This window comes from Patagioenas fasciata, chromosome 11 (assembly GCF_037038585.1).
Source record: "Patagioenas fasciata isolate bPatFas1 chromosome 11, bPatFas1.hap1, whole genome shotgun sequence".
NCBI lineage: Eukaryota > Metazoa > Chordata > Aves > Columbiformes > Columbidae > Patagioenas > Patagioenas fasciata.
Genome location: NC_092530.1, coordinates 5,684,286 through 5,703,366, shown reverse-complemented (window position 1 = coordinate 5,703,366; position 19,081 = coordinate 5,684,286). Strand labels below are relative to the sequence as shown.

Sequence of the window (19,081 nt, the reverse complement as noted above, 5' to 3'; positions counted from 1 at the left end):
AAGGCGCCACAGTGCTAATTATATGTCTGCTTAACATGTGCTATCAGTGCTGTTTAAAATCCAATGTAATTCTGCTTGACATTATCCCTACCATTAGTGTTATTTGTTGTGTGCTGTGGAAGATAATTTGATGCTTATAATCACTGTGATACCCATTAGGCAAACTGTCCCCACTCGCCCGAGCTTTTGAGAATGATGCCACCAAGTGGTACAGCTTTCCTAGGGACAATTCCCTGTGAAATCTTACCTGGTTTTGGGGTCCCATGTCTGTCTGGTTCTCCCTTAGAAGGAATGGAACCCTTGGAAAATCCTGCCCCCCAAAATAAACTAAGATCTTTGCTCTGGGGTCTGTAGGAGCTTTTCTGGTGGTCTTTTGTTTCCCTTTCTGCCCCTGCCAAGAGCTTAAATATTTCAAATTTGAGGAGAAATATAACTGAAGTATGGGGAACCTAACTTTAAGGGAACTTTTCTACCTTTTATCCTGCAGCGCTGTCTGCCAGCTGTGCAGGGATTTTCCTTCCCTCCTACCAAACAGCTGGCTCAGGAGCTGCTGGTTGTGTCTGATGGCCAATTGTATAAAGCAGGGACCATCCTCCCAGCACTGATTGTTTCCTTGGAGGGACAGGGAAGGCAAACATGGGCATTTGAGCTTGTGAGGATCCCTGCTTGCTGCTGGCGTGCCTTCCGTCAGAGGATTTTATCACCGCTTGCCACTTTTGAAGAACCTCTCCTCTTGCTAAAAATAGGGTTTTGCAAATCTAAATGAGAAGTGAAGTGCCTGAACATCTATTTTCAGACTAAAATGATGGTCTTAAATATTAGGGTAGTTTCTAGCCTTTCCCCCTGTGGCTCCTCCGGCGCCGATGGGCCATGGGAGTCGTGCCCGACTGCAGCGGGCACAGATGCTTGAGGTCCCTACACTTGTCACTGCAAGACCCTTTTTCCTTGCCCTGTGCATGTCTCCTGTGGCTTTACCTCTGGAGAAGCCACATGCCAGGATGGCCGCTGGGAAACCTTGGGTTTTCTCTCCCCAGCAAGCAGACATCCTCATCTGGATGATGAGGACCTGGGAGCCAGGTCCCACAAGCATCTCTGTCCACCACCTGGGCCCAGCACTTCCACACTGCCCAGCTGCCCAGGAGAAGGTTTTAAACTGAGATAAATCCTTCAACAGAGGGTCAGGTAAAGGGACGCATTTGATTTCTGACTTGCTCATGCTTGCTGTTTATGCCTCAGCCGCTCTCCTCCCGCAGCTGCAAACTCCTGCTACTTCTGCTGCAGAGACGGGGAGGGAAACAGAGAAGGCTTTTGAGCGTGCACGGGAGTTGGAGCAATGGGGAATTAAAAACCAGCTGCTGGAGCCTTTGATCATCTTGTTTGATCCTCAGAGCTGGGATCTGAGTTTTTTAGGGCACGTTGAGAGAAGGAAGGCACCAATAGTAGGCTCTGTATTTCATTATCGTTCATTTGCAGCTGCCTTGGTGCTCCCTCTCCAGCATGAGACCCTGAACAGGGAGTGGGCAGGAGGGTGGAGGGAGGTAAGAAAGGGGGGCAGGAGCAGCTCAGGGCGGGAGGAGCGAATATTTAAACAGCTCTGGTCATGTCTCTCCTGCCCTGCGCTGGGACAGGCCCTGACCTGTCACGAGGGGGTGCGTTGAGGACGCTCCCTTGCTCAGGCTGTTCTGGTGCACCTGACTGCCGGGCTCGGAGATGCTGAGCCCAGTCCCCACCAGTGGGATGTGTCCCTGAGGCGGAATGGGGGTTACAGCCCCAGAAGGGGTGTTGTTCCAGCCCCGGAACAGCAGCTCCTGCCCCACCGGAGCTGAGTGCCAGCCCTTTGCAAACCTCAGTGTCTGGGATGGGGCGTTGCTGTTGGTGTGTGGGGCACTGCACCCCAGGGGCCACAGCAGGGCTGTGAGCCTGCTGGGCTTTCCTTGGTGCTCAGCCTCTTTCACTGCTGGCTTGGGGTGGGGGTGGGATGTGATGGGAGACCCCAGCCAAGCCACCAGTGACCCATTTGATCTGCCTGGAAAAAGGGGCTGGACAGCGTGAGCAGGGCCACAGCTGCCTCTGCTTTCTGGTCGATCTGGGGTCTTCACTGGGATCTTCTCCTTCCCCTAGTGCAGGCAGGGACCTTTCCGTCCTTTGTCCTGGGGACAGCAGGATGACCGTGAACCACCACTGGGCCATTGTGGCCAGGAAGGCCAATGGTGCCTGGGGTGGGTTAGAAGGGGGTGGTCAGTAGGTCAGAGAGGTTCTCCTGCCCCTCTGCTCTGCCCTGGGGAGACCACACCTGGAATATTGTGTCCAGTTGTGGCCCCTCAGTTCCAGAAGGACAGGGAACTGCTGGAGAGAGTCCAGCGCAGCCACCAAGATGCTGAAGGGAGTGGAGCATCTCCCGTGTGAGGAAAGGCTGAGGGAGCTGGGGCTCTGGAGCTGGAGAAGAGGAGACTGAGGGGGGACTCATTCATGGGATCAATATGGAAAGGGGCAGTGTCAGGAGGACGGAGCCAGGCTCTTCTGGGTGACAACCAGTGACAGGACAAGGGGCAATGGGTGCAAACTGGAACACAGGAGGTTCCACTGAAAGAGGAGAAGAAACTTGTTGGGGGTGAGGGTGTCAGAGCCTGGCCCAGGCTGCCCAGGGAGGTTGTGGAGTCTCCTTCTCTGCAGACATTCAAACCCGCCTGGACACCTTCCTGTGGAACCTCAGCTGGGTGTTCCTGCTCCATGGGGGGATTGCACTGGATGAGCTTTCCAGGGCCCTTCAGCCCCTCACATTCTGGGATTCTGTCATTCTTTTGGGTTTGCCATTGAGCTCTTCCCCTTGCTGTGAACCTCCCATTCTCCCCATCCTTGGTCTTGGGCACCAAATGCTTCCCAGTGCTGTCCTCATCCTGCTCTCCACCTCCAGCATTCGCTCCCTCCAAGCACAGACCCGTCTGATGTTCATTGCAGCTCTGCCTGTACTCAGCTCCTGGCCAGAGGAACTGGCACAAATAAACTGTAGGGAAAAGGGTTGAAAGCCTGTGCCATGGTGGATAGAAGTAAAGTGGTAATGAAGACAATAAAAGCCACCAGTGCAAGAAGGATGAGTGGCCAAATAAACACACAAGGTGGGACTAACAGGCAGTCTGGAGAACAACCCATTTGCAGATATTGTTTATACGTTTTATTACCAATTAATATTTTAGATTAAAATCATGTTCTGCGGTGTTTTGGCTAGTAGAACTGAACTCTGGGTCATGGCCATAATATAAGTCAAGCTCCCTTTGAATTGATTTCTCCCCTGTCATTTGTCATCATCTTCTGATGCTGTATCTTTCTGATCTCTGCAGAATTCAATCCGTTTTCTGCAATAATAAAGCGGGCGCTTTAGCTTCACTTTCAAGCTAATTTTGTATTTGTAATTCAAAACATATGTCCCTGGTGTCTAGACATGAATTCTACTTCTACTCCATTTTATGCATTTCATATTCAGTTTTGGAACAGCTGAATCTAAATATTGATATGCAGACCAGGCAGCGAGGAGAAGTGGGTATAACAGGTACCTTCCCTGCAATTTTTCATTACTTTTTGCATAAATTTTGCTAATTTGGTTTGGGAGATAGGATAGAAATTGAATTAAGTAATTAGTGAATCTTTGATAAAACTATTATCTATCTGGTGAAAATCACAAAGCGTCTTTTTATTGTTGAATGGAAACCAGGTGTTACTCAGAAGTATATGAACCTTCCATTAATTTCTCTCTAGCGCTTCCATAAACTTTGTTAAATGAATATTCATTGAATTTCATTTCTGCAACAGAAGCTTTATTGTTTATTAAGTACAAATATGAATTTGCATAGAAGATGCACCAAATTCCAAATTTCTTTTATTTTGCAGCCTCAGATTGGCAGTCTGAGCTCTTTGGATGATATTAATTTAGAAATGCCGTCAGACCCTTCACGCCTCAAGCTGTGCACCGAGCCTGGTGTTGCCAGCGGCCCCCTGGCTGATGACGGAGCTCCATAGGACGCACCGCACAGTCACTTCAGCTGTCGGGCCAGGCTTCAGATGCTGACAAGAGCTGATACAGTCCGCTGTGATTTTATATACTTGCTTATTACAGCTTTTACCGAGGAAGGAATCGCGCTGTGCTGTTTGCCATTCACTCGTGAAAATGAAATAGGCATACTAACCACACTTCTTCCCGTATAACTCTGTTCTGCAAGCTTCTAAATAGTGAAGCATTCTTGGGTGTGAATCACACTGAGAGCTCAGAAGGAGGGGAGTGAAGGGTGTGTTCAGTCAGGGTGGCTCAGGGCATGGCCAGCAAAGCGCTTGGCCCTTTCCCTTGCACCCGGGTTCATTGAGGTCAGGTGGGACCCTGCGAGGGCGGGTGGCCTGGGGGCTGGAGCGGGATCTCTGCCGGATTCGGAGCTTCAGTTCTCCCAGTGTTTTTAAAAGTTCTGAATTTGTCACAATATCGGTGATTTAACAACCCGTACCGCTTCTTTCTGGTTTTGTTTGTTTTTTGTTAAGGGCACATTTTTCCTATTGCTCATAGTTCACATTGGGACTTCCTACATCTTCTTCTGTTAAAACTTCCGAGTTTTCCATGATGATTATGCCATTCATTCTGCTTATGTTTTCCATCACACCTCCAGCCCACTGGAGCCATTGGGCTCTCACTTCACTAACTGTGTTTGTCCCTTTGTAAACTTCCTGCAGTTCCTCCTTAGATCTCCCCTACATATTGTTCTTCCTTGTATTCCAAATTCATTTTAGTGTTTCATATTCAAGGATATTTATGGGCTTCATCTTTTTTCCTTAGGAAACTTAAATGGCCACAATGCTTGTTGATTGTCTTAGTTAGCCGCTCCTCTTCTGCCTTTAGTAATTGATCCCAAACATTGCCAGTGACACTTGGTCTCCTGCTATTCTGCTGCTCCCTGTGTGCCTCAGATCAGTATTTGCCCAGCTTTTTTTTGCCTGAAATCTGTATGAGATTCTCACATACCCCTAGTAATATTCTTAAGGACTCCTGGTAGCCACACCATCATCTGTAGCAAGAGTAGTTACCATAATTGCGCCGTCATTAGTGAAGCCATGAAGACGCACGTTGGCTGGAGTTGGTCTCCACCCACCTTCCTTTCTCTTCCTTTGCAGGGCAGCTTCTAAAGGCAACTTTTATGTTGTTCTTTGTCCTTGCCTACCATGTATTCATATAAATCCTTCAAAGGATGCATCTTCTGTTCCACCAGTCGATTCTTCCACAAGGATATACATATTTATGGGGATGAAGCTGTGTAGTCTATCTACTTTGAAAGGAGTTTTGTTCACTTTTGGCTTAAAAGCTGATGGTAGCAGGGTGCTGTAGCTACAATCACGCTCCTATTTCATGTCTGACAGTCTGTCTTCAGCTGTAGAACAGTGGCTGTGCAGGATCTGTTTTCTCATGGACTGATCTATTGTCGAGCTACATTGCTGTTAACTTTGTCCTCTAGTCCTTTGCGTTCAGGAGCATCCTGTGGTTGTTTGGTGTGTTCTGCTTTCTAATTCTTTCTCCATGTCTGAGGTTGTTAATCAGCATTATAGGCTGTGTTTTGTTGCAAGCCCTTTGAAGTCTCTGCCTTCCAAGGGCTGTGTGTGTAACTTCTGCCTAACCTTGACCCAGGCGTTGGGTGGGTTCCTCCCGCATGGGGTTCATGGATGCAGCTGGTGTAGCTCTCTGGACATGGAACCATGTAAGCCTTCCACCCCACCAGGGTCTCGCAGAGCCTCGGAGATCTAACAGGCGGGATTTGGTCACCTCAGGTGACCTTAAAACACTGAGGATCTCAGGAAGGAATCTGCATTGCTGCTGTCACACAAACCCTCTCTCTCCAATGCAGGGACCTGCAGCACCACCTCCGAGAGGTGAAAGGAGATTTTCCCTTTACAACCTCCAGTGAGTGATCAGGAAAAGCCATCAGGCTGTTGCTTTCTGGTTAAGTGAACCTGGTTTTCTAGCAAACTGTCAGGTTTGTCATCTTATCACCTGTGTGAGTGGACAGGGAAGGGACAGGCGCTTGCTGGGGTGTGATGGCCACCAGCGATGACCGCGTGCTTCAGTGCCTGGAGGTCACAAAGAGCTGGAATGGGGAAGGCACGTGGCAGATCACGAGAGTTTGAAGGTTCCCACCTTTTTGCTAGTGAAGCATTTTGCAGGGCTATTTTCCTAACTGTGACTTGTTAAGAAGGTGGAAGAACTATGAAATGACCTTACATTTTCCTAATTTTGAATAGTTTTGGATGGGTTTGCTCTTCCCAGCCCGGAGTCACATCTGCTGGAGATGCTTGCGTCCAAGCCAAACCATTGGATGTCCTTTCCCATCAGTGGAGAGAGAGGTGCTTCTGAAGCGCAGCTTGCTCAAACTCCTTTTTGATGTCACACAATGGGAGATGGGTCTTTTATTAATAATTTCTACATCTCACCATTAAAAATTTTGAAAGCCCACTTTCACAGAATCCCAGAGTGTCAGGGGTTGGAAGGGCCCTGGAAAGCTCATCCAGTGCAATCCCCCCATGGAGCAGGAACACCCAGCTGAGGTTCCACAGGAAGGTGTCCAGGCGGGTTTGAATGTCTGCAGAGAAGGAGACTCCACAGCCTCCCTGGGCAGCCTGGGCCAGGCTCTGACACCCTCACCGGGAACAAGATTCTTCTCATATCCAAGTGGAACCTCCTGTGTTCCAGTTTGCACCCATTGCCCCTTGTCCTGTCACTGGTTGTCACCGAGAAGAGCCTGGCTCCATCCTCCTGACACTGCCCCTTTCCATATTGATCCCCAGGAATGAGTCCCCCCTCAGTCTCCTCTTCTCCAGCTCCAGAGCCCCAGCTCCCTCAGCCTTTCCTCACACGGGAGATGCTCCACTCCCTTCAGCACCTTGGTGGCTGCGCTGGACTCTCTGCAGCAGTTCCCTGTCCTTCTGGAGCTGAGGGGCCCAGAGCTGTACACTGGTTTTGTAACCGTGGCAGAATAAAACAGAAGAGTTATTAATGGCTGTTTTTCCAACAGATGGGATTTCTCAATGAAGCGGGGATGCAGGCATTGCTCGGTTCCTCTGGGGACAGCAGAGCTGCTTCCATAGTTTCTCCTGAGATGAGCCCCGTGGATTTCAGGGCCTGGCGTGGGTGACTGTGCTGGGCAGGGACTGCGGGGCTGCCGCTGGCTCCAGCTCCTCCAGCACACCAGAACCCATCCCTGTGCGTGGGTTCAGAGATGGGGAACATGTTTATTTTCCAGCAGCCGTTCCACCCCTTGGCACATGCAGCTGCTGGTGGTGCCTACAACCGAGCATCACAAAACGACCTCTCTAGACCTCCTGGTACTGATTTGAAAGAAACTAGAAGTTACTAATGGAAAATTCCTGGAAAAAAGGCATTGTTTGGAGCAGTGGAAATCTTTTCCTTCCACTGTGTCTTTTGAGAGAAATAAATAGAAGTAGTGGAAGATAAACAAATAAGCTCTGGACTCACCATAGCTTGGGAATTTTTACATCAAATGTAGCAAATTTAATAAGATGTCTGAAAATCGCATTCTTTTTAAGGTGAAAAGCACGCAGCCTGAACCAGGGAGTAAAGTCGCAGAGTATTTAAATAGGACAGCTCAAACAAGCAGATAATGGTTAGATGGCTTCAGGAATAAAAACTGGCTGTTCACAGTCAGGATGAATTTAATAAAATATTTAAACAATTTTCAACACTGCAGCGATGATAGGGAAAACCGTGATAATATCCAATAGTAGAAAAATTGCTTTGAAAAGATTAAAGGACATAAACACTGATGGACCTGAATAAGCCATATGCATTTCTGCCATAATTTTGCAGAAGCATTTGTTAAGTGAGTTCTGTAGTGTCTCATTAGCTCCTTTCTGTAGCTGAATGGTGGTAGGCTGGAAGGTCAAGGGATGTGGTCCAACCTTGGATGTAACCTGTCCTCTTGGACCTTGCTGGGCACAGGGACAAAGCCCTTGGTGACTACCTGGCATCCCAAGAGAGGAGCAAATGCTCCAGGGTGGCTCCTCTGCTCTGTTCCGGCTGTAAACCCCAGGGACAAACTCCTGAGCATCACTTCTGGTGAGTGTAGGGAGCACTGGGCAACTGGAACACAGAATCCCAGAATGTGAGGGGTTGAAGGGCCCTGGAAAGCTCATCCAGTGCAATCCCCCCATGGAGCAGGAACACCCAGCTGAGGTTCCACAGGAAGGGGTCCAGGCGGGTTTGAATGTCTGCAGAGAAGGAGACTCCACAGCCTCCCTGGGCAGCCTGGGCCAGGCTCTGACACCCTCACCCCGAACAAGTTTCTTCTCATATTTCAGTGGAACCTCCTGTGTTCCAGTTTGCACCCATTGCCCCTTGTCCTGTCACTGGTTGTCACCCAGCAGAGCCTGGCTCCATCCTCCTGACACTCCCCCTTTCCATATTGATCCCCATGAATGAGTCCCCCCTCAGTCTCCTCTTCTCCAGCTCCAGAGCCCCAGCTCCCTCAGCCTTTCCTCACACGGGAGATGCTCCACTCCCTTAACAGATGCAGAGAGCTGCCTTTGGGTAGATGAATGCTGATGTGCATCCTCTGCCCATCAAAGCAGCCTGTCGCGGGCTGACTGTGGAAGCGGGTTACCATTGAAACGTGTTCTCAGGCTTGCTGATCTATAAGGCCAGCTGTCGCTCTGGCTGGCATGCAGTGTTGTTCCTCACTGGAGTCAGGCTTGGGCACCCAGTTAATTGGGAGAGATGCTGCTGTGCTCCCACGTCCATTGGATGGCCATGTGCCTTGGTGTGTACCCTCTGGCATCTTGGAGGGGAACTGCCAGATGTCCGTGCCCCACTGTAGCCTGGAAGCAGATGTCATAACAAGATCTGTCCCAGGATGTCTCAGTTGGAAGGTCAGTGTTGCAGGATGCAGAAGAGAGACCACCCAAAAAACTGCTGTGTCCTGCACTGATGTGTCACTGGGATGAATGGAGCCAGCCTCCGCTGGGAATGTTTTGGTGGAAGCAGGAAGGTGAGGTCTCCTTTGGGCAGTTGCTGGTTTCTCCTCCAGCTCCCAGGACAAGGCGCTCACAAGTCGAGCCGCAGGCTGCCGCAGCAGTGTGCTGTGCCTGGCTGGGCTTTCCCCTCCGTGCACGGCGGTCATGCAGACTTACTGCTGGAGCCCTCACACCTTGTGATCCCCCGTAACAGCAAGGGGTATCAGTTCACTTGTTCTTGTCCTTTTTCTCGTTTTACCCAAGAAAACAGATCAACATGGCTTGCCAGGAACAGCTCGTTCCTTGGGAGGCACACGTGTGTGGACGAGCTCCAGCAGCAAGAGGTTACCCATCGCCAGTGAGCCATTCCTCCTCTCTCTGTGGTGAGGAGCATGACTCCTGCCAAGGACTTGGAGGTGTTAAGGCTCTTAGCAGATCTTTGCCTCAAGGAATATTTTTGGAAGCAAAGCCCCTGTTTCTATTAAGTAGCACAGGAATAGAAAGAGGAAATGGGAAATGTAAGGCCTTGAGATGCACGCTGAGCAACCAGACAGCAAAACTTGCCAAAATGATGCTTCAGACTGAGTCTGCAACTAATCAGTAGCATTGGAGAAATGACAGCATTAAACTATTTTGTGTGATCTTTTTCTCCCCTTGGAACTGTGTGAGACAGCTTTGATTTATAAAAGAATTAGTGCATTCTCCCCACCCTCTTCCTCAGGTTGCATGTCTGTAGGAGCAGAAAGATTGTGTCATGTTCCTGGGAAAATGAGGCCAAGGATCGAGTTTCTGGGAGGAGATGAGTGTGACCCTGGGTGACTCCCGTTGACAGGCAGCGAGTTTTACCCATAGCCATTTTGTTCCTCATGTTTCTTTAGTTGAGAAACCTTAAGAAGACAAGAGCTCTTCATGTGTACATGTGTGTTGGTAGAGGCTGAAGTCTCCACCATAGTTGAGGATGTGCTTTGGTCATGTCCCCATGGTACTCGATGATGTGACGTGGGGATAGAGCGATGCTCAGGAGCGGTCCCAGACCTGGTAACAGTAAGACCATGCAGAGATCCAGCTGTTTGCCACATTTGGAGGGCTGAGCTCTAGGGGGAGTGTGGTGGGCTTCAGAAAGATGTGTCGGTACAATTACGCAGCTGGATGTTCCTGGGAGCTACTGTCCTCACTGATGGACAAGGACCGTCACTGGCAGAGGGAGGAGAGAGGCCCTGGCAAAGCTGCTGCACCTTCGGGGAAAGGTCCAGGAGGTGCACTGGACCCTTTGTAATGCAGTATTCTGGGTCATGTCAGTGCTAAGATCCAGCCCCAAGAGTTCGAGAGGTGGCTGTGATCCTGCCGATGGACGTGTGTCACTGTCCTGGTTTTGTTAAAAACAAGTTTCTCTTTTAGTGAATGTGCCTGTCAGCTGAAGTCTTCTTAGTAACTGCATTTTCCTGAAAGCTAGATACATGTTTTGGTAGACATTGCAGTGGAATGCAAAGTCGCTGATAACGATGAATGTCCTGCAAGAGGGGTGAACTGGAAGGTGACTGATACTGACCAACTGAGTATTCCATCCCGTTCACGTGGTACTCCATATAAAAGTGGGAGATCATGAGGATCTCGTCCATTTTCCCTATGGCCGACATAAGGAGAGGACCTTGCGAGTTGTCCCTGCGAACTGAGGCCAGTGACAGACTGAATCCAGCTCCGGTTGGCTGCAGAGTCCAGTCCAGGACTTTGGGTGCCAGCTCTGCAGTTGCTGAGACTTACAAGATTGGTTTTGTATATTTTGTATGATTTTCTCTATTTCATCAGTAGCATTAGTAAAACATCTTTAATTTTTCCAACTCTCTTCCTTCTGTCCTTCTTTCCCTCCCGATTGCCTGTGCTGAGTGGGAAGAGGGGAGAGGGAGGACTAAAGGGGGAAAAGGAGGAGAGAACGGGTTAACAATACATCTGCCAGGGTTTATTGTCACCCTGCAATCCAAACCTTGACACCCACGCACTGCAGGGAGGTCGGCAGGCAGGACACACGGTCGGTGCCTCGCCACTGTGAGGTGCCACCCGGGGAAGGGAGAGAGGAGGTCAGCAGAGCCAGAGGAGGGAAGCTGGCATGTGTATTTGCACGCCTGGACCCCATCCCAGGCACGTCGCCTCTGCACCTTGTTATGGTGTCTCAGGGCCAGGTCTCAAGGGGAAGACCCAGGAGCCAGCGTTACACCCGCTGTGTTACCCACCTGACAGGTCCATAGCCCTGGGTCTCCTTGGTTGCGTGGTGAACATGTGTGCTATAGCCCTGCCAGGCTGTTCAGTGTAACAACAGGCAAGGAAAGTGCTCCTTTAATTCTTGAAAGGTCTTCCACCTTAAGCGTGCATGTCTCGACAGCACCAGCCAGCATCCAGGGCAAGCCTGGCTGTCCTGAACATCCCCCAAAAAAACCAAAGGTGCCTTTCAGAACATTGGCCTCTCCAGCACAGTGTGGGTTTGCCAGGAGGATGAGATTCACTTGTAGAAGAGGGTGGTGCTATAAATCTTGGAAGAGATGAGGTTTCTCGTGGGCTTCCCAGGGCAGGGCTGCAGGACGTGGCTTTCCCCGTGAGGGGTGAAGCTGTTGTGGCCCCGGGGCTGCTTCAGGAACGCTAACAAGCGTCCTCACACAAAGCTGAAGTGCTAGGAACCTGGGTGAGTGAAAACACGATGTGCTTTCATTGTAAGTGCTCTTCACTCCAACTGTGGGATTTTCCAGCTGCCGCGGTGGTTATGAACCATGTCTGTGTAAATCGAACAGGCTTGCCCTGACTCTCCTTGCGAGCAATGATGGTCTGGTTTCCATCCTCTCTCCCATCCTGACAAAGACCAGAGCTCGTCTGAAGCCATGGGAGGAGAGTAATTTCCTGAGAAGGATAAACAAGCCATTCTCATTACCGTCTCTTTGCTGCTGCACAGGAGGTTTGCCCACTCCCCGCCTAGGAGCCCGTAGTGACTGCTGTGGCGTTAGTGGCCATGGGCTAGTGACAGGGCAGCAAGAGCACCTGGGCAGAGCACAGGGAGAAACCTTGGCCACTCTTCTTGCTTTCCTCCAGACCCTTGCCATATCCAAGAGGAGGAGTGGCTGCCACTGCCACATCTTCATAATTAACGCCGTAATTCTTCAGCATCAGATCACTCACCTTAATGAAGCTGTTTGTTGTTCGGGCTTCACAGTCACTGTGTAACTCGGGCAGCTGTACGCACACTGATAGACCCTTCGTTTCCCATCCAGTCAATGGTTATATCAACCAGACATCTGCAGGGCTATAGGTGCCTTGGGGCGGAGGTGCAGGTGGGGACCCTGAGGCGTGTGGACCGTGCCAGGGTCTGCCCGTGGCTCCTGCCCCACTGCCAGGCAGGGATGTGGCTGGGAAGCAGCAGCAGCTGTTGCAGCGGCGCCGCTTTGGGGTCACCGGCCTGAGCTTTCTGCAGACTGGCGCCCATTGCAGGGCAACACCAGCTCTTCTACAGACCAGACGAGTCCCGAGGGTGCATGTCTGCTGTGTGCCGAGGCTCACTGCAGCCGTGTGCTAGCTGCTGAGTGCAAGAGTTTTGTCCATCGTGACAGGTTTTTTCCTGTATCCTTTCTATTAGGGAAGAAAGATGTGTCAGAAACATGTTGCTTTTTGGGTAAGCACGTCTGTGGGCAGAAAACGCTCCTCCCTGCCCAGGAGCACCAGCTTGTGGTGCCCAGTGCCGTGCCCAGGCTGTGGGTCTCAAACCAGCTGGCATTTTGGTGTTGCTGCTCTTAAGCTCCATCAGGTGTGCCTGTGTTGGGCAAGGAGCACTTAGCCTTCCAGCCAGTGGGGAAGGGGAATTTGGGCTCTAATGAAGACTTTCACCTTGATGTGTAGCCAGGCCCTGGGGGAGCTGCTGAGGAAATCACCTACAGCACAGACATCCAGAGCAGTAAAAACCACAGCAATTATGTGAAGGTTGAAAAAACCTTGCTGCCTCCATAGGTGATGCTTTTGGAGAAGCCTGGCTGCCTCCCCTTGGAGGAAATGCAGTTCTCATTTTGAGGGAGCCTGGCAAGAGCCTGGCAGCTTTTATTAAGGCAACAAGGGCTTGAGGTAGGGGCAGGAGCATCCCAGGGAGCTCCTGCCGGCACAGGCTCCTGCCCCTACATCCCCAGGCAATCCCCATGGCACAGCCTGGGCAGCACCCGTGTGAGCAGGCGGAGGGGTCGCCACTTTGACTGCTCACTCCAGGTGGTTCTGTTTAGCTCACAGCTACCTAACCAGGACATCTCCTGTTCTGGAGCATTGTGTCCAGTTGTGGCCCCTCAGTTCCAGAAGGACAGGGAACTGCTGCAGAGAGTCCAGCGCAGCCACCAAGATGCTGGAGGGAGTGGAGCATCTCCCGTGTGAGGAAAGGCTGAGGGAGCTGGGGCTCTGGAGCTGGAGAAGAGGAGACTGAGGGGGGACTCATTCCTGGGGATCAATATGGAAAGGGGCAGTGTCACGAGGATGGAGCCAGGCTCTTCTCGATGACAGCCAGTGACAGGACAAGGGGCAATGGGTGCAAACTGGAACACAGGAGGTTCCACTGAAATATGAGAAGAAACTTGTTCCTGGTGAGGGTGTCAGAGCCTGGCCCAGGCTGCCCAGGGAGGTTGTGGAGTCTCCTTCTCTGCAGACATTCAAACCCGCCTGGACCCCTTCCTGTGGAACCTCAGCTGGGTGTTCCTGCTCCATGGGGGGATTGCACTGGATGAGCTTTCCAGGGCTCTTCAACCCCTGACATTCTGTGATTCTGTGTGATTCTGTGGAGACATGAGGACATTTGATTGCCTGCTGGACACTTTCTCCAGCAAGTATCTGAGTGGCAGTTCCCTGTCCCTTCTTTAGCAATGCACTTGCATCCTCTGTAGCAAAAAGCTCTGGATGTTACAAGGCAGTGGCCAAATCAGTGCTTGTTACACACTGCTAGAAATAAAAATAAACCAATGCACGATAGAGCTGCCCACAAGTGCCGGGGCTGTCCCTGCCCGCCGGGCTGCGGGAGGAGAGCTGTGCCGAGTCCAGCCACACTCGGCAGTGCCTGGCCAGGAGCTTTGGAAACCTGGTGAGTAAACAAGTCAAGCTCAAGCCTTCGTGGCCTCCATGGTCAGTGTGTCGTTTCCTTGTCCTTTGCAGTGATGAACAGATCAGGAGTGTGAACCCTTCAGCAGAGCTGCTGAGGGAAGGAGTCAATACACATTGCTGATCTGGTGGTTAAGCAGACTTCTGCACAGGTTTGTCTGCTCTCATGACGCTGGTTTTGGAACCGTCAGTAATTAAACACCAGAGCTGCTGGGATCCTGCTGCGCCTGTAGTGGTGTCCCAAGGGGTGGATGTGGGGGTGCGTGCAGAGCCGGCCGGTGCAGGAAGGATTGCGTTACAAACCCTGGGTGTCATCTCTCTTGAGACAAGACAGAAGGGGGTTTTGCACCCCATAATTGGACAAGCTCAAGCACTGGTGGTTAGCTCAGTCCAAAAGAAGATGCTCAAGAAGAGCCAGTAAGATGCAAATCCAATATGTGCTAATTACATGGTGGCACAACAAACAGCTGCAAATTTTACTTTTAGTTAGCCCTGTTTACTTGGGTTTTTTTCTTTCATTTTTCTCTCCTCGATTTGAATTCCCAAGGAGACACTAGATGCAGTGTGTGCTAATGCAGTCTGTGTTGCTACGCTGTGTGGAGGAGCCCTCATTTCTGATCCCTCCATACCGGTGTCCCTGCTCAGCCCAGCAAAGCCTTGCCCCTGTGGTCTGGGCGGATTCCTTCCTCTGTTTTATCTCTTTGCAAATCAGGAGCATGGCTGCCTGGAAGGGTGGATTTTCTCCACCGAGAGCAGGACCCAGCCGCAGCTGGGCTGAGATACCCCTGTGCTCACTGCGTGCAGGGTGAAGGGAATGGACTCCAGCCCGGGGACCAGGGACGTCGCTTGAGCACCGCGTGCCGTGGCACCGCAGGTGACCCCGCAGCGGGACTCGTGGTGGTGCTCAGGTAGTTGTGCGGGCAGCCCTGTGCTGTGGCCACCGTGTCCCCTGCACCCCCAGCCACCAGCCCTGCTTCCCACCGCGGAGCTTTCCTCTGGAGCTGCTTCCCAAGCCAGCATGAAAGTGAGCATACAAAAAATCAGTCAAAGTTTAAACTTGATAAATCATCAGGGTTTAAATCTGATAAACAAATTCAGAGCCAATCCTGATTTCTCTGGGTGGGCAGGGGACATGGAAGGGGATATTGCGAGGTGTCTTTGCAGTGCACTGAACTGCACCTCGGGTGCATCCTTATCAGTTGGTCAAGTGCTTCCCCTCGGTCCCTGTCCCTCCCCGTGGAGGTGACCGACTGCTGGGGTGACTGTCAGAGCCTCCCTGCCTGGCTCTACTGCTCTAGACTCTCTTCAGCACTATTAGAAACACCATCAGAACCTCGCCATGACAAATTGCTTGATTTTCTAGGTCAGCTCTGCTGGTTAGGGTGATACCAGGCACTGAAAGCTGGCAGTTTATTTCAGCATTTACTCAGTATGTTTTGCTCCAAAGCGACTTAAAATGCATTAGTGTCACAAGGCGGGAGCTGCGCGGGAGTCGCTCAGCAGCTCAGCCATGTCTTTCTGTCACTTGTCCTATTGTCTGGGGAAATTCTTTTAGCCAAGGCAGGCAGCTGACTTGCTTATCATATTTTCCCTCTGATTTTTTATTCTCTTGCTGGGGGTTGGGAATTGATTATGAACGTCATCTCAAAGGGATGTGTCGCTAGCGAGCGTGATGGTGGCAAATAGCGGGTGGGCCCCATGCTCAGTCCTCTCGCTGCCCCATGGGGAGGGGAGATGGGAGCAGGAGCATCCACCAGCACAAGAACAGAGGGACCTGCCATGGCCACGGGGAAGAGCCTGATACGTGCTGTGCTCACCAATGCCCAGGTTTTCAGTTGAGCTTTCATTAGTGGAGCTGCGAGGATGCTGCCCAGCCACCCCATCAACTTCCCTCCCCAAAAAACACCTCAGAGGGAGGCAAAAGGGGTTGGGACCGACCCTGCTGGGAGCTGGCTGCAGTTAACCCCGGTGGTGTTCCCGAAATGAGCTGTGCTGGTGCCCCTCGTGCCCATGAATCCAGTGGGTACCGGGGCAGAAGCTCGGTGCAAATCAGTGTTTTGCCTGGGCGCAGGAACGTGGGTGTGGGTTTTCCACAGCTACAGCAACGTTGCAGCTGCAGGATGCTAACAAGAACTTGGATTTTGATTTTAAAATCTGACCAGCTCCCACGAAAGCGATCGTGGCAGACCCCAAGTACCCTGGGTGAGGTACTGGTGGCATTCGGCTTCCCTGTGCCGCTCCACATTGGGCAGAGGACACCCAGCAGCGATTCTTCCTTGTGCCGGGAGACTTGACAGCGCGTCCTCAGCTGCCAGGGGCTTGGCCAGGCATCCTCAGCAGAAATCCCACCAGCTGCCGCAGCTGCCTTCCCCTGCATCGTTCTGGTGAAGCTGGTGGATAGTGGTCAGCATCCAGGGACCCATCCTTCTGCTGCTTTGCAGCCCCAGAGGTTTGGGCCGGCCAGTGGGCACGCAGGAAGCATTTTGCAGCTGGTTTGACTTTCGTGTGCGTGTGTTTATGGATGCACATATGGTTTGTATTTGTGGTACATGCAGGGAGCAGGGCAGGGACCTGCATCGTTTGTTGAAAGCAATTATAAATGAACAAGGGCAGCAAAAAAAACCCTAAATAAATCACTGAAAATAAACAGTCTCCAACGTTGGCTGCCTTGGCATGAAGATAAATGTGGAGAACCGGTCCTGTGATAAGGGAGAACCAAATGAACCCTCCCATGCCATCTCTGGCGGGGCTGAGCCCCCTCGCCCACCTCGAAAGCTCATCCAGCTCCCTCAGCCTTTCCTCACACGGGAGATGCTCCACTCCCTTCAGCATCTTGGTGGCTGCGCTGGACTCTCTCCAGCAGTTCCCTGTCCTTCTGGAACTGAGAGGCCACAACTGGACACAATATTCCAGGTGTGGTCTCCCCAGGGCAGAGCAGAGGGGCAGGAGAACCTCTCTGACCTACTGACCACCCCCTTCTAACCCACCCCAGGTCCCATTGGCTTCCTGGCCACAAGGGCCCAGTGCTGGCTCATGGTCACCCTGCTGTCCCCAGGACCCCCAGGTCCCTTTCCCCTACACTGCTCTCTAATAGGTCATTCCCCAACTTATACTGGAACCCTCATTGACCTTCGATGACTTTTGTGCAAGGACATGGTAGTGTTTCCTTTTTATCTCTTTTTCTCACTTCCCAATTGTAGAAAAATCAAATATTCTGTGTTTCAGGCCAGGAGGTCAATGTTTGGGGAAATTATGAGCATGTTATAATGCAATTAAAAAACAACCTCTATAATTGCTGTAATTTATATTTACCTACAAAATTACCAGCTGGTGTAATCAAAGCGTCTAGTATATTTTGTTTCAGCAAATCAAACAGAAGGGAGTGCATCTTCAAGGGTTTGCAGCAGGCAGAGGTGCCGTGCTGAGGAAGCCGGGCGAAAGCAGGGAGCAGCAGGAGGGGGTGTTTGGGCCATCATTGATAGAATAACCCACTGCCGCTGCTCCAGCGCCACTGCAGGATCAGTGTGCGCTTAGCCAAGGGGCGAGTGCGCAGGGCAGGTGTTGTGCGTGATTATGGGTGAGGGAGGATCCTCTGGAAAACTGGGGATGCTGCAAATGTGTTTTTGACTTATGTGCTTCAAAGTGTGTATCTCCAGCTCATCTCCCCTCCACCAACAGCCCTGGAACATTAAAGCAGATCGGCTGCAATTTCAAAGCTGTGACTTCAGTGCAGCCGAGTTGGTGATGAGGAAGATAATTAGCAAGTTAAATGTTCAATGCTTTAGTCAAATTATGTTTAATAATATTGAGCTATAAGGAAAGAGGGTGGCAGGAACTGTTAGCAGCTGGCTTTTTCATTATCGGTACAGCGTTGTGCAAAGCACTTTCCATTTAATGAAGGAACCCTGGGTTTTGTTTCATTTTTCAAGCCTGTTTCTGTATTAAGCTTCACCCACCATTGGCTAGCAATTTGCAGGATTGCAAACGAGCTAGGAGTATCTTTAGGAGCCCGTGTTTTTCCAGGAATGAATGCTTTGCCTGTGCCTCATGACTACGATTCAAGTTCTCTTGGCTAACTAGCCCCCAAATTATCTGTGCAGGCAGAGAAAGGCCATGTTTATGTGTCTGCTGGAGTCCTGATGAAAGTCTTGGGCTGCAGTTCCTAGCCGAGCAGGAATAAACACCACAGGGATCCTCTTCCAGCCCTGAAGTTTAAAATATTAATAGGATATCATTTTTCCGACAAGCGTTGCAACAGGTAGTGAGCACTTTGTTATAAAACATTTCCTCTTAGTGGAACTGCGTATTTTAATGGAAATGCAGTGTCATTTAAATTATTGATATCCAAAAAAAATACGAGTCCACTGTGTGTCCACACATATCAGAATCTTTTCAAACTGGCTCTTTCTCCGCGCTCCGCTGGGTGCTGCTCAGCTCCATGAATACTGCAGCCTGCGGGCGCCAGGCCGGCCGGGGCTCCCTGGGGACCCCTGTGCCATCGGTGCCATCGCCGGTGGAGGGGCTGGGGAGCTGGGAATGGAGCCGTGGGCAGCTCGTGGTGGGGACCACAGCCTTCTGAGAGTGCCTTTTGTTTCCGGTATGGACGGAGCATGGGGAGCGGAGGGCAGGGCTGGAACGCAGCAGCCGGGAGCTGCCCGGGGCTCTCCCTGCCTGTGCCTGCGTTGCTGCAGTGGGAATGGTTTGCAAAGGGGAGATGTCCTGCTCTGGTAGATCAGCAGGCTCTTGTTTGGCTCCGTTACCACATGCAGAACAAAACTGATAATGAAAATAGCCGTGCTGGCTTCTTTTCTGGTAGAAAGACATTTAGTCTCTGCCACCTTGTCAGAGGGTTCAGCAGCAGCAAGTGGTTTGAGAAACTTAGATACTCTTGGTGTTTTTCTGGCTGCCTGTAAAGTTTTCCAGGGAATGCCAGAGAAACTCAACTTTGCAGCAGGAAAACAATCCACCCCAGCTTCTCAAG

At 51.1% G+C, this 19,081-nt stretch overlaps 1 protein-coding gene across 2 annotated transcripts in view; it reads left to right on the top strand.

Annotated features, from left to right (window-relative positions):
* MID2 (midline 2) overlaps positions 1-19,081 on the top strand; it is a 118,194-nt gene that overhangs the window by 59,538 nt on the left and 39,575 nt on the right. The window lies entirely within an intron of this gene.